We start from the raw sequence: 14,200 nt of genomic DNA, 5'->3' as shown, positions 1-14,200 counted from the left end.
ACTGTTTCAGGATCAAAATCCTGGAACTTTCTTCCTAACAGCACCAAACGCACACGACGTAGACTGCTATGGTTCACGAACTATCAACTTCTCAAGGGCAGTTAGGAATGGGCCATAAATGCTGGCCTAGATGCTTAAATCCCATGAGAGAACGAGAACAGTCTCTGACCGTCAGATGTGAACTAATTCTGAAATAAAACCAGAAACAGAAATACCTGGAAATACTCAGCAGGCCTGGCAGCATCGGCAGAGAAGAGTACAGTTGATGTTTCGAGCCCTCATGACCCTTCAACAGAACTAATTCTGGTTGGGTACTCATCTCTAAGCTCAATATGGTCTGTTCCCTTATCATTTCTAAAATGAAGATGTTCTAGAAAACTTCCCCAAATACATTCTGGTAATGCATTTCCTTAATTTCTTGATATGTTGTACCTCTTTCCAGTTGCTGTGAGAATTACAATGATATGATTTTATTGCCTGCTTCCTTGATATCTGTATTTATACATCCTCCTCCCCCCACCTCCTCACCCCGTTACACCACAACGATCAGGATACTCTCAGTGTAACCTACATTGTTAATAGAGAAACAATGCCCCATGGAAGATTGCAGCTGGTTTGCAGCACTAGCAGCTGCAGTTTCTTGCTTTCCGTCCGCCCTGTTTGTTATACCCTGCCCTGCACATGTGTGAACTGGTGTTTTTTAAAAAACAAAGAGTCAAAGAATTGAGAAATGTGGTTAAAGAGCAGGTATTTGTAAGAGCTTTCACGGGTATAACTAGAACATGCGCCAGGGGAAAGCACGTTTGATGAAAATAATTGAGCTCATAGCCAGAGCAGCACTTAATTGCTGCTGGTTTGTGGGTTTTGTGGTCAGGGTAATGAGTAAAACATTTTACATAGACCCTTGATGCATTTGCCTCTTATACCTGACAGTTGCCACGACATTGCTCCCACAGTCGGTACTGTCATAGAAATGTTCCAGGCCACCGGCCATGTTTTTGTTCGGTAATTCAGTCCTTTAACAGGGCAATCTTATTTATTGAACGCCCAGGTTTTACTTTGGGCAGGTTCCCCCTGTTCTATTTTGCTGGAGCCCTGCTTTTGGAACTGAGCCGTATACCTGATCTGGTGATATGGGGCTCTAACCAATGACATCCTATTGAATCAAATAAAAGAGGACACTGCGTTTCTAACAGATCAAAGGTTAGCTGCAGGAAGGTTGGCACACATTATTCTTATGCACAAGACACCTGCTTTGCTGCTCCGTGATTTGCTGCAGGGAAACTTTGGCCTCACGCTAAAAAATAGCAGCCCGAGTTATGTTTTTAGGCATGAATAAATTCTGGTGAGCCATCATCATGCCCCTATATTGTAATGCATGTTCAGAATTCAGCCATGCGTGGTCTAAGGAAGGCATTCAAAACAGTCACGTCTGTGCAAAAACCATTGTACCTATTAAATGAAAAGAAAGCATTTACATTTAAATAGCACACTTTGCAAACTCTGGATGTCCTATTGCATTTTATAGCCAATGGAGTACTTTGAAAGTTAGTCAGGGTTGTAATGTAGCAAAGGCAACAGCCACTTTACACACAGGAAGCTCCCACCAACATCAAAGTGAGAATGGTCGGATGATCTGCCCTGGTGATGTTGAGTGAGGGATAAATTTGGCCAGGACACCAGGGATACCTCCCCTGTTCCTCTTCAAAGCGGTGCCATGGGATCTTTTATGCCCTCCCGAAATGATAGGTGGGGCCTCAGTTTAATATTTCAGCTGAAAGACGGCATCTCCGAGAATGCAGCACTCCCTCAGCACCACACTAGAGAGTCAGCTTAGGTTTTTTATATCTCAGTCCCTGGGGTGGCACCAGAATTCAGAACCTTCTTACTCAGAAGCAAGAGTGCTTCCAAGTGAGCTGCGGTTGACACCTCATAGCTGTGTTTTATACTTTTACCCACAATGTTCCAATGTCAGAAGGAAGTTTCCTATATAGTTTTGTAGCAGGCTTCTCTATCCATCAGGACGAGGAGCACAAAAATGACATTTACCTTAGTGATTACAAGTCTGCCATTGTTGTAAGACTCAGAAAAAATTGTGACATGCGGTTTGGTTTATTTTAGAAAATTCTGAATCTTAAACCAAATCAATATTTGATTTGAGTCCCTGTTACTGATCCTTAGGTACCGTTTCTCATCTAGTTCATTGCATCTGTGTTAACTTTCTCCTACTTGAAAATCTCACAGAGTTACCACTAGACAGCAGATTCTAGCCCAGAAAGTATTAGGGGAAACAGGCTGAAGTTGATTTTCACAACATTGACTAACCCAATCATACTCATGTGCTGGAAGCCATATGTCAAATTTCAGGATTTGTGATTATGCCAGCACAAAGGAACTTTTGCATAATAGATATTAAAAATGCCATTTTTGAGCAAAACTTGGTACTCATAGGGTTAACTATACAGGTCAGTAGGACTGGAAGGTACAGATTAGAATGTAGGTACAGGGTCTGAAGCTGTATATTTCAGACAATGAACGTTCATTTGGTTATTTAAATGATTGTCCACACCATCAGGTGAGATGCCTTAGCTCAGGGTAGTTGTCAGGATAACCTGGTAAGATTCCTCATTATAGGGTGAGGTCAAAGAGAGACCCATCTCACACCTGGGACTGTTCAGAACAAAAACAGAATTACCTGGAAAAACTCAGCAGGTCTGGCAGCATTGGCGGAGAAGAAAAGAGTTGACGTTTCGAGTCCTCATGACCCTTCGACAGAACTCAAGTTCTGTCGAAGGGTCATGAGGACTCGAAACGTCAACTCTTTTCTTCTCCGCCGATGCTGCCAGACCTGCTGAGTTTTTCCAGGTAATTCTGTTTTTGTTTTGGGACTGTTCAGGCCCATTTCAAAAGGGAAACATTGAGAGGACAATGGATGTCATTTGCATCTTGATAAGCTTACCCCTTAGCGGTGTCAGAGGCTCTGACTAAACAATGGCTCCCCAAAACAAGATTCTCAACATGAATGGTGATTCTTTCAGAGGCTAACGACTGGAGCATTATAAGCCATAGAACAAAGGCCTGACCCAGACACCAAATAAACATCCCTTTTGAAATCATTGGGGATAAAGGAGGTCACATGACCCAAGTGACCATTTTGAAATCTCTAAATTCATTTGAGAACTTAGAAAGCAAGCAGCCTGCTGATTACTTCCCACCAGAACAGAACAACGCCAGGCAAGACTCCGGGCAGACCAAGCTGCTGTCCACCATCTCTCAACCCCTTGAAGCCTGTTTGATTTTAAAAGTTTCTGATCATTGCCTGCCAAGCACAGAAATCCCATTGTGCTGTATTGGCATTTGTTTCAAGACCTTTTGTGCTTCTGTCTCCAACCAGAAACTCACCTAGACTGAGCTCCACCACGAAGGAAACAGCCTCTGGACTTTGACTTCCTGGACTCTAGAAATCACATGAACTACTATTCATTTCTGTGGTTCTTTTATTGTTATTATCCATAGTTTGTTCTATCCCCCCCCTTACGGTGTATGCGTGCGTGTGTATGTGTGTGTGTGTGTGTGTGTGTGTGTGTGTGTGTGTGTGTGTGTGTGTGTGTGTGTGTGTGTACAACACCCCGGTCCCCCAAGCCCAGTCCTCGGCTTTGTATGTGACATAAACTAACCTTCTGACTTAAGCATAAAGAGAGTTGGCTGGATGTTACCTATAAAATTGGACCACCCAAACTGAGGGTTTGGGGAAACATGCCACAATCTATTTTAAAAATAATTCAAAAACGCCTCTGCTTACAAACAGAGATGGCCAGAGGATCAAGAAGTTCAGTTTGTCTCTTTCCAGTCCGTTACAGAAGGTTGAGAAAAGATTTGATAAAGGTATTCAAAATCATGAGGGGTCTGGACAGAATAGATAGGGAGATACTGTTCCCACTGCTGGAAGGATTGACAGCCAGCAGGCACAGATTTAAGGCAATTGGCAAAAGAAGCAATAAAGCATGAGGAAAATCTTTTTCACAAAGCAAGTGGTTAGGATCTGAAGCCTGTTATGATCCCAGCTGATGTTATTACTGGACAAGCCAGATCCCAAGGTGGAACCCGGGTTGATCAATCCTGACTTTAATTTTTGTTTAGAAACGTGGAGAGGGCAGCTACTGAACAGAGTCACAGATTCTGCTGATATACTTTTAACAAAAGAACAAAACATTTCTTAAACAAGAAATGATGAACTATATTACAATACTCCTCACACCAACTATACCTTTACAGATATATACAGATTTATAAGGATAGCAAAAGTTACAAAATCTTTCTGATACTCTAATATTCACAGTAACTGCGCAGCCCATGTAAACCAATAGGCAACCTGTGGTCAGACACACCACACTCATAAACCAAGTGACAGATGCCACCCCAAGGAGATGCTATGGATCTCTCCTCAACTCCCCCAGGCGCTTGTCACGCTGTGAACCAATCGGTCTAATTGCACTCCGTCTTTCACACGAGGGTCTCCAATCTCAACACTTGAAGAACTTGCTTTGGAATCTTCTCCCAGATGACACATTCTCTTGGACGTCTTCAACAAGGATCCACCTCCAGGTTTCTAGCCTCTCCTTCTGATGTTCTTTTTGCCTGAATTCAAGTTTCACCTTCCACGCACTCACTCTTAGATACTCAACTGTGCCAACAGAACACCACTGCTTCACATGCCCATAGTAAGGAGTCACCAAGGACACCTTTGGCTGTCTCCGTGGATCGTCTTGCTTCTTGCAAGCCCAGTTTACCTTGATTCTGCTCCCCACAGCTTTCTTTCTTTAATTCAGAGCCTTTTTCTTTGGTCCTTACTTTAACTTCACTGTTTCAGATATCCTGTCCCTCTTCCTTGACTTAGCTGTTGTATTTTCCTGTCCCTAGTCCCTGGCTTTTGGACTTTCTGCTTTTCTTCTGGAACCTGCTCTCTGCAGCTCCCTTCCTGCTTGCTTTGGCAGTTTCTGTGGAAAGGTCCTAACAACTGAACTCAATCTGCTTTTCTGTTTCTCTCTGTGGGCCTCCTGTTGCTAGGCAACAGCACAGTGTTCCCTACTTTTTTTTAACTTCCCTAAACCACTTCAAGGGTCGTAAAACCTCATTGAAATACAGGCATACAAACAAACCCGCAGACTTGCAGGCAAAATTCTCCCAGAGAAAAACTCTAAATGAAGCTAGACCCAGGTTTCACCCTTTTAACCCACAAATAAAGCATATAAATTAAACTTAAATTTAAAAAGCTAAAACTTAATCTTAAAGCTATAGCTTAGTCCTAACACACACACACACAAATACACATATAACTTACATAAACTATCTCTAGTTCCTAACAAATCCCTGCCTGAGAGTGTGATGGAGGCAGGGTCAATTGAGACTTTCAAAAAGGGAGTTAGACCATTCTCAGAAAAGGAAACATTTGCAGAACTATGGGGAAGGCAGGGGAGTGTCATAGGTGAACGTGAAATATTTCCAAGAATGAAAGTAGGGCAAAGGAAGCTTGCAGTTCTGGCTTGAGCTGACCTACTCACAAGGGAGAAGTTAATAATGAGATTACAAATCAATATTTATGTTGCTTGGTTGGGCTCAGCTTCTGTTGCTGCTGGAGCCCAAATAAAAGCTACATGTTAGTAAAACAACTGTCCAGTCAACTAGTTTGATATCTACTTTTCCACTCTGAGAGTACATTATTTTGTGTAAGGTGATCTAATTAAGCTGTTTAAGATGATTAAAGGGTACAATAGAACAGACTGAAAGAAACCATTCCCCTCTGGTGGGGATCAGAACAAGAAGGCATAACCTTAAAATGGGAGAGAGACTGTTCAGGGGTGAAATAAGGAAACACTTCACACAAAGAGTAGAGGAAAGCTGCAACTCTCTTACCATAAAAGCTGTTGGGGCTGGGCAAATTGAAAATGTTAAAACTCAGACTGATAGATTCTTGTCAGACAAGAGTATTAAGGAACCGAGGTGGCTACTCAATGGAGTTCAGGTACAGATCGGCCACAATCTAACTGAATGATCAACTGGCCATGGGTTGAGTGGCCTTCTCCTCTTCCTATGTATTCCTATGTTCCTATCTTTTGGTGGAAGCAGACATATTAAGTTGCACTTTGTCTCCCTCCTCCTATTTCTCATCCACATACTGGACTTTGGCGACATCATCCATAAACAGTATCACTTATACTTTTCTGCAAACAACGCCCAGCGCTACCTCTCCACCAACTATGTTGGCCCACCCATTGTTTCCAGATTGTCACACTGCTTTTCCGACATTCAGTACTGGATGAGCAGAAATATCCTTCAACTAAATATTGGGAAGGCCAAAGGTTTTGGTTCCTGCACAAACTTGTTTCCCCATCCACTGATTCCATCTCTCTCCATGGCAACTGTCTGAGGTTGAACTTAACTGTTTGCCACCTGGTTGTCATAACTGATGCTGAGATAAGCTTCCAACCACACATTCGCACCATCACTAAGGTTGCCTATATCCAACCCCTGTATCATTGTCTGACTCTGACCCAGCCTCAGCTGATCTGCTGATGAAACCCTCATCCAAAGCTTTGCTGACTTGAGATAACTGTTTCACCCTCTCCGAACTCGAGGTCATCCCCAAAACTCTGCGCTTCATGTCCTAACTCGGATCATATCCTGTTCATCCATCACCCCTGTGCCCTCTGGTCTACACTGGTTCCCAGTTAAGCAAAGCCTCAATTTTATAACTCTCATCCTAGTTTTCAAAACCCTCACTGGCCTCACCCCTCCCTATCACTGTTAACTCCTCCAGCCTCGCAAATCTCTGAGATATCCGTGCTCCTCTAATTCTGGCTGCTTGAGCACCCCTGATTTTAATTGCTCAACCATCGGTGGCCGTGCCTTCAACTGTCAAAGTCTTAAGCTCTGGAATTCCTTCCCTACACCTCCCAGGTTCTCTATCTGTCTTTCCTCCTTTAAGACACTGCTTAAATCTAACCTCTTTGACCAAGGGTTTGGTCATCTGGGCCTAACGCCTCCTTATGTAGCTCGGTGTCAAATTTTATTTGATAACAATCCTGTGAAGCACCTCAGGATGGTCCATTTCATTTAAGGAGCTATATAAACACAAGTTGTTGTTATTAAAATTAGGGGGGAGTGGTTAGCTTATAACATTTCAGCAAGACTATCCCTCTCTGCCACCAATACAAGCTGGACCATTGTGCAAGTGGATACAGCCCTTAAAGTATCCAGGATTGCAATTTTGTAGCTTACAATATAATATTTTGTCCAGCTAATGTGGCAGATTTATGTGAAAGAAGACAGCGTTCAACTATGAACAGCACAGATCAGAGGTACTGTACTGTACAAACTGCTGGTATTGACTATCCTTCGCAATATTCAAATGTCATTCACAAGTTTTAATCAATATAATCAAAGCGACACTCCTTAAGTTTTGCAGCTGGATTCATAAAGCAGAAATATTCTTAAAGGTAAAATATCAATTGACATCGTTCCTGGAACAATCTGTTTAAGTACCTACAATCGTGTACAGCTTCTTCTGCATTATTCTCCCTTCGGTAATGATGGTACTGCCACTTTCCACTGAATGTGTTCTCTGGGTTATTGGCTGCTATAAAAACATTGAGTGTAGAGTTCCTGGAGTTCTCCGGAACATGAGTCTATTTTGGTCTCTTGCACGTCTCTGATTTTCATTGCTCCACCATTGGTGGTCATAGCTTCAGCTGCCCAGGCTGTAAACCCTGGAATTCTCCTTCTAAACCTCTGCCTGTCTCCCCCCACCCAACCTTAAGATGCTCCTTAAAACCTACCTTTGACCTAGCTTTTGTTCACCTACCTTGATATCTCCTTATCTGGCTTTGTGTCAAATTCTGTTTGGCAACTCTCCTATGAAGTGCCTTGGGACATTCTGCTACATTAAAGATGCTGTATAAGTGCAAGTTTTTGTTGTTGGCATAACCCCTGATGTTCATAGTAACCAATATTGCATATTCAGGAATTGTTTTGAAGGGACAGGAATTAGATGACTGATTTTATAATGTGAAGGAACTGAGCATGTTGGAGGACCTACACACACAGTTGTATGGTGAGATGAGATAGCAGAATCGCAGATACAAAGCCCTATTACACTATCTAAGAAACTGCAAACCGCAATTAGTGTATTTTAACAATAGAACATTGGAGTTAGTTTTCCTATTCTCAACGAAGACTGAAGCAGTTAAGATGTTCCCTTTCCCCAACGTTTTTGACTATTCAATAGCCACTGTAGCATGTGCTGTAAAGTTAATAAAGTTGGGCCTCCAGTGACATTTTACATTGTTACTTTTAGGGTCCTACTAATTCAACATCAAATCATAAAGGATAAACCAACTCCATTTGTTATGGTTTTAAACAATTTCACTTTTGGCAGCACATTACTGCCTAACGAATTCTAATATTTCTGACTGACTGAGTGAATCTGTATCTATTCATAGGGTTTATACAGCAGCTTTTTCTTAATTTATGGAATGTGAGCATTGCTGGCTAGGCCAGCATTTATTGCCCATCCCTAACTGCCCTTGAGAAAGTGGAGGTGAGCTACCTTCTTGAACTGCTGCAGTCCATGTGGTGTAGGTGCACCCACAGTGCTGTCAAGGAGGGAATTCCAGGCTCCTGACCTTAATATTTTGATATTAAGGTAAGGTCTCTCAATTCTCACATTTGAATGGATCAATCATTACATCTTCATTAGCGCAGGGTGCATTTCTATGCTAAAACAATCCCTGGAACTTACCACATATATCCGTTGAGGTAGTGTGGAGTATTACCTAGAAATAAGCTATTGTTACATACACTCAAAAAATGAGATGCAACCTAATTGAATGTGAACTTTGACACCATTCAGGAATCCAAATGAGTTCTCTTTATGAAAAATGTTTTTAATTCCGTTGACAACTAGAGAGCAGAGCTTTGCGATATTGGACCAGAAAGGGTTAAATATTTTACTAGAAAATAGCTAACCTTTTGAAAGAATATAGGCAGCAATGTACGTACATACTGGTGTTAATCACTTTTGAGGTCACATCCACATTCCCACCATTTGGAATCACTGACAATATTTAGACTTCCTTTAATTCCCACATCGTGCACCCACTGCCTGAACTTGACTTTGTAGGTGGCCAACATACTCTCAGGCTTCACCTGAACTGAAACAGATTACTAGCACTGGAAGCCTGGACTAGATCTTCCTCCAGTGCAAAAACAAAACACTGCAGATGCTAGAAATCTGAAAAAAGAACAGAAACTGCTGGAAATACTCAGCAGGTCAGGCAGCTTCTGTGGAGAGAGAAACAGAGTTAACGTTTCAGGTTGATGATCTTTTGTCAGAACTGTTCTGATGAAAGGTTATCAGCCTGAAAAATTGGCTCTGCCTCTCTCTCTCCACAGATGTGACCAGACCTGCTGAGTATTTCCAACGTTTTCTGTGGACAATTCTCTCAACACTTTCCTTCCCTTTGTGTGTAGAGGTGCCTGATGTTTTGTAACATCTCCCGTAACAGAATGATTGCGTTAGTTTGGACAGTACAATAGGGGGAAAAGGGTAGATCTCAACAGTGATCACACTTCAAGAAGTACCTCATTGGCTGCAAATGCTTTGGGACACCCTTTAGGCTGTGAAGGTGCTACATAAATGCAAAGTTTTCTTCCAAATCCTGTCTCATGTCTCTATGTCAATGATTGTTGGTGTTCCAACATTATTCCCAAAACAAAACCAGTCGTCTAACTCATGTCTCTTAGAAACAAAATGCTAAATCCTTACATGAAAGTTAACCAGCTGTCAAAGTTCCAGGATATTCATTTCCCAGTATCATGCAGATAGAGAATAAATACTCAATATTAGAGATAATGCGCTCCAAACATCCACACAAGTAATTTATCATCCACAAACTGAAACCTTACCTTTCAGTCGTATGCTGCGTCAAGAATCACGTAGTACTTTTTGATACATCCCATATTTCAGCTCTTAATTACTTCATCTCTCTCTATTAGTTATCCAGGATATCACTTGTTGCACGGTTGAATAACGGAGCAGTTTTGAGGTTTGGTGAATGCTCCATTTAGCGTAAACAGTCAAAACCATATTTTGACGTATATATTTCCATGGGTGCAAGATAATGAGTTGAGGTGGAAAAACACCCACGCACTGCTCAATGATTCGCCATTTCAAATTTATATTTTTATTGAAAGGAAACTACAGGGTTAGTTCTAACCAGAATAGCTGTTGGCCTGGCCCTTGTTGTTTATTGAATTTCTTATTGTAATTTCTGTTATAATGTCAATATTATTTATTAACCATTTGGGTGCCTGCTCTACTTTAGGGCCTTGTTTGTCAATTCAACCCCTGACTAAGAACTTCTTTCCTAACCTAAATGAAATCAATGATGAATCATTAAGTCTGGAACCTTATTAACCGGCAGTGCAATTAGGGCTGGGACGTCGATATTTTTATAATGATAATGATAAGCCTGTGTTTGTAGCACAGTCTCTTCAGGGTAAGTCCCCGATCTTAGCTACTTTGGAATAAGTAGGGTCTGTTCACTTTCCCAAGGAGAAGTACAAAGTTCTCTCTTATGTCCTGGACGTTATTTATCCCTCAACAAACATCACAAAATTGAATAGATTTTCTGGCCATTAATACATTGCTGTTTGTGCAACCTGACAATCTGCATATTGGCTACTGTGTCGCAACACTGCTACCGTGACAAGGGGTGGAACCTTGTAGTAATAGGCCAATCAGGGTAGGGGCGGGAGAGTCGGTAGCGGGTCAGAACTCCGTTTGTCAGGGAAGGCGACTTAGCGCTGGCTCTTTAACTCAGCCACACCATTAGCATCCCAATCCCAGGTTTCCGGGCAAAACACAGAGGGCAGGATTTACTGCCTGTCAGGTGAGCGGAGCAGGAGTGGGCGCGGGCGGGCGCGGACCTGGTCGGTGCCCCTGTCCGGGTCCACGCTGCCATTTTACATAGGCGGGCCCTTTAAGCTGAGCGCTCCCTGGGCGGTTGCCTGAGCATGTGCGCGAAAGAGCAGAGAAATCCCCCTGAGGTGCAGAGGTGAAACTGCCCCATGAGCTGGAACGTGTGCATTAATTTCAACAAAAATTTTTGTCAAAATTTAAAATCATTCATGAAACCTCATCCCGCCCGTGGATGAGGTTCCATGAAAAATGCAAAGGCCGCCTGGGATCTTTGCCTGCCCACCCCCGCCCCCCAACAACCACCCCCCCCCCAACCCCACCGCCCCCCTGCCAACTTTAGGGTGGACAGACAGCTCTATTAATTATTCTAATTGAGAGTTAAATGGCCTTAATAGGCGGGTGCGCACCCACCGAACTGAAGGCCTGAATGAAGCGCTGTGGAGCGGGACGCACACCTGATGTCACCAAGCATCATTCTACGCCTCAGCAAGCAGGCCCTGCCCCCAATCGCCCGCCAAAGATTCAGCCCAGAGTGTGTGTGGGCGTGGTGGCATTTTTAAAATTTGTTCTTTCATGGGGTGTGGGCATTACTGGCTGGGCCAACAATTATCGCCCAACCCTAGTTGCCCTTGAGAAGGTGGTGGTGAGCTGCCTCTTGAACTGCTGCAGTTCATGTGGTGGTAGGTACACACACAGTGCTGTTAGGAAGGGAGTTCCAGGATTTTGACCCAGCGACAGTGAAGGAACGGCGATATATTTGCAAGTCAGGATGGTGTGTGCCATGGAGGGAAACTTGCAGGTGGTGGTGCTCCCATGTATCTGCTGCCCTTGTCCTTCTAGGTGGTAGAGGTGGCAGGTTTGGAAAGTGTTGTCCAAGGAGCCTTAGTGAGATGCTTCAGTGCATCTTGTAGATGGTACAGTTTGTCAGTGGTGAAGGGACTGAATGTTGAAGGGATGGGATGCTAATCAATCAGGCTGTTATGTCCTGGATGATGTTGAGCTTCTTGAGTGTTGTGGGAGCTGCACTCAGCCAGGCAAGTGGGGAGTATTCTATCACATTCCTGACTTGTACCTTGTAGATGGTGGACAGGCTTTGGGGAGTCAGGAGGTGAATTACTTGCTGCCAAGTTCCTAGCCTCTGACCTGCTCTTGCAGCCACAGTATTTATATGGCTAGTCCAGTTCAGCTTCTGGTCAGTAACTCCCAGGTTGTGTTGATAGTGGGGGACTCAGTGATGGTAATGCCATTGAACGTCAAGGGGCAATGGTTAGATTCTCTCTTGTTGGAGATAATCATTGCCTGGCACTTGTGTGGCGTGAATGTTACTTGCCATTTATCAGCCCAAGCCTGGATATTGTCCAGGTCTTGCTGCATTTGGACATGGACTGCTTCAGTATCTGAGGAGTCACAAGTGGTGCTGAACATTGTGCAATCATCCAGTGAACATCCTCACTTCTGACTTATGGCTGACTGACCTGGACTCTGTCAAAGGAAAGATTCCTGTTTAAAGGGACTCCTGCAGGGGTCAGAATAACTGCAATCAACATTGCTGCTCAAATGTGGAGGAAGGATAGGAATAGACGGAAGAGGTCGGGTGGCTGTTTTCCTCCTCACCCACCGATTCATCTCTTCAGGTGACGCTGGAGGCAGTCAGGGCCAGACAGGACATACTGTTTATTGTGGATGGGGAGGAAAAGGCCAGCCATACAGACTAAGCAGGCGTGATTGGAAGCTTCGGTGGCTGTTAGCAGCAGGAGTGTGGCCCCACTGACATGGATCCAGTGTTACAAAGGTTTTAATAACTTGGGTGGTTGAATAGCACAGCACTTTCAGGTACCAATGCTCACTCTCTGACTTGCCCCGCATTCTCCTGCACTGCACTGCTCAGAAGAACACATGTTGGAACTCCGCTCGTTCCATTTTCTCTCCAGGCACTTCCTCAAATCTACATCTGGACAACCAACACTGACATTCACTCTCATCTTAGTGCCCTCTTGTACCCGTCCCTCACAGTCATCCTCCACAAACATTGCCATTCACTCATCTGCACACCTTGCATTTCTCACACTCCCAACTCTGCTTTCTCTCATTACAGGAGAGAGTGCACATCTCCAGGGAAAGGCTGAGAAATGGGGAAGGCCCTGCAGTCACAGTCATCTGTGGCATAATGTAAATATTGCATTGAATAGAGTCAGAGACTTGGGGGTGAGCTGTAGTGTAAAGGGTTAATGTTAAATATGTAAATAGACAGTCCACGCCATCAGTGACGTAAGATCACACGACAACAGAGTATACTGAGGGATGGTTCTATGTTAAGCCTTGTGCTAAGCCTTGTCCTGTATGTAGTTACAGAATGTTTAATAAAAGGTAAAGTTTGCCAACAGTCCTATCTTTAGCAGTCTCTATCGATCCTGACCTAGAACAAGGGAAGCTAAGACCCACAACAATGATAACAGACATCCTGACTGCAGGAGGATGCCTTGGAGATCGGTAGGGAAGCTCAATCATTGGGCATCGACAATGGAGATATAGGGGTCTCCATGGTGAGCTGGTGACAGAGCTCAATGTTACGCTGCCACTTAGAACATAACAATCACTCATTCTGAATTACTGTCACCACCAACTGAAATGTCCAGAGATGCAAAAGGTAGAATCTGAACCCTTTCCACCTTCCAGTTCTAATAAATGTCTTTCATCTCCCACAGGTCCTTTAAGAGTGACAGAGGAGCAGCAATGGGAGGGAGCCAATGAGTCATCAGGGAAATGCGAGCAGTTTGAGGATGCAGCATCACATGACTCCTGCACACCTTCCATCAGTGCAGTTCCACACACCATGGTGGTAACTGCAGTAGAGATAGCCAAGTGATCACATGGCATGTGAGGCACACATTATATGTGAACAAGGAGCAGGGGATGGAGACAGGGACAGCAGTGGAGAGTCCCTGCTGGTGGGCCGGGTACTCTAAGGTCTGCTCAGCTGAACGCAAATGCAGATCCTCAGGGATCATCCTTGAAAAGGGGAACTTCTAGAGCAGCAATGGGAAATGTGTATGCTTCTCTCAGCATTTCCAGCCCTGGGGAAACAGATTGGTGGTGTCCTTCTCCAATTTGAGTGCCATATCATCTCAAGTATTGGTGCTGATGTCCACCTCCATGGATGGGGTGGTCACCCACATGGGGAATGAGGTCACTGGGTGTGTGCTGGTCCAAGCCAATGCCTGC

General features: G+C 43.8%; 1 long non-coding RNA gene across 1 annotated transcript in view; it reads right to left on the bottom strand.

Moving 5' to 3' along the window:
• Nucleotides 1-10,128, bottom strand: part of LOC121283359 — a 74,508-nt gene extending 64,380 nt beyond the window's left edge. The window contains exon 1 of the long non-coding RNA XR_005944239.1: nt 9,964-10,128. This is a non-coding gene — a long non-coding RNA (uncharacterized LOC121283359). The remainder of the gene's footprint in view (nt 1-9,963) is intronic.
• Nucleotides 10,129-14,200: the final 4,072 nt, after the last annotated feature.

The sequence above is a fragment of the Carcharodon carcharias genome, chromosome 10, assembly GCF_017639515.1.
Source record: "Carcharodon carcharias isolate sCarCar2 chromosome 10, sCarCar2.pri, whole genome shotgun sequence".
NCBI lineage: Eukaryota > Metazoa > Chordata > Chondrichthyes > Lamniformes > Lamnidae > Carcharodon > Carcharodon carcharias.
The sequence above is the reverse complement of the archived record's forward strand: the minus strand, read 5'-3'. Positions and strand labels throughout refer to the sequence as shown.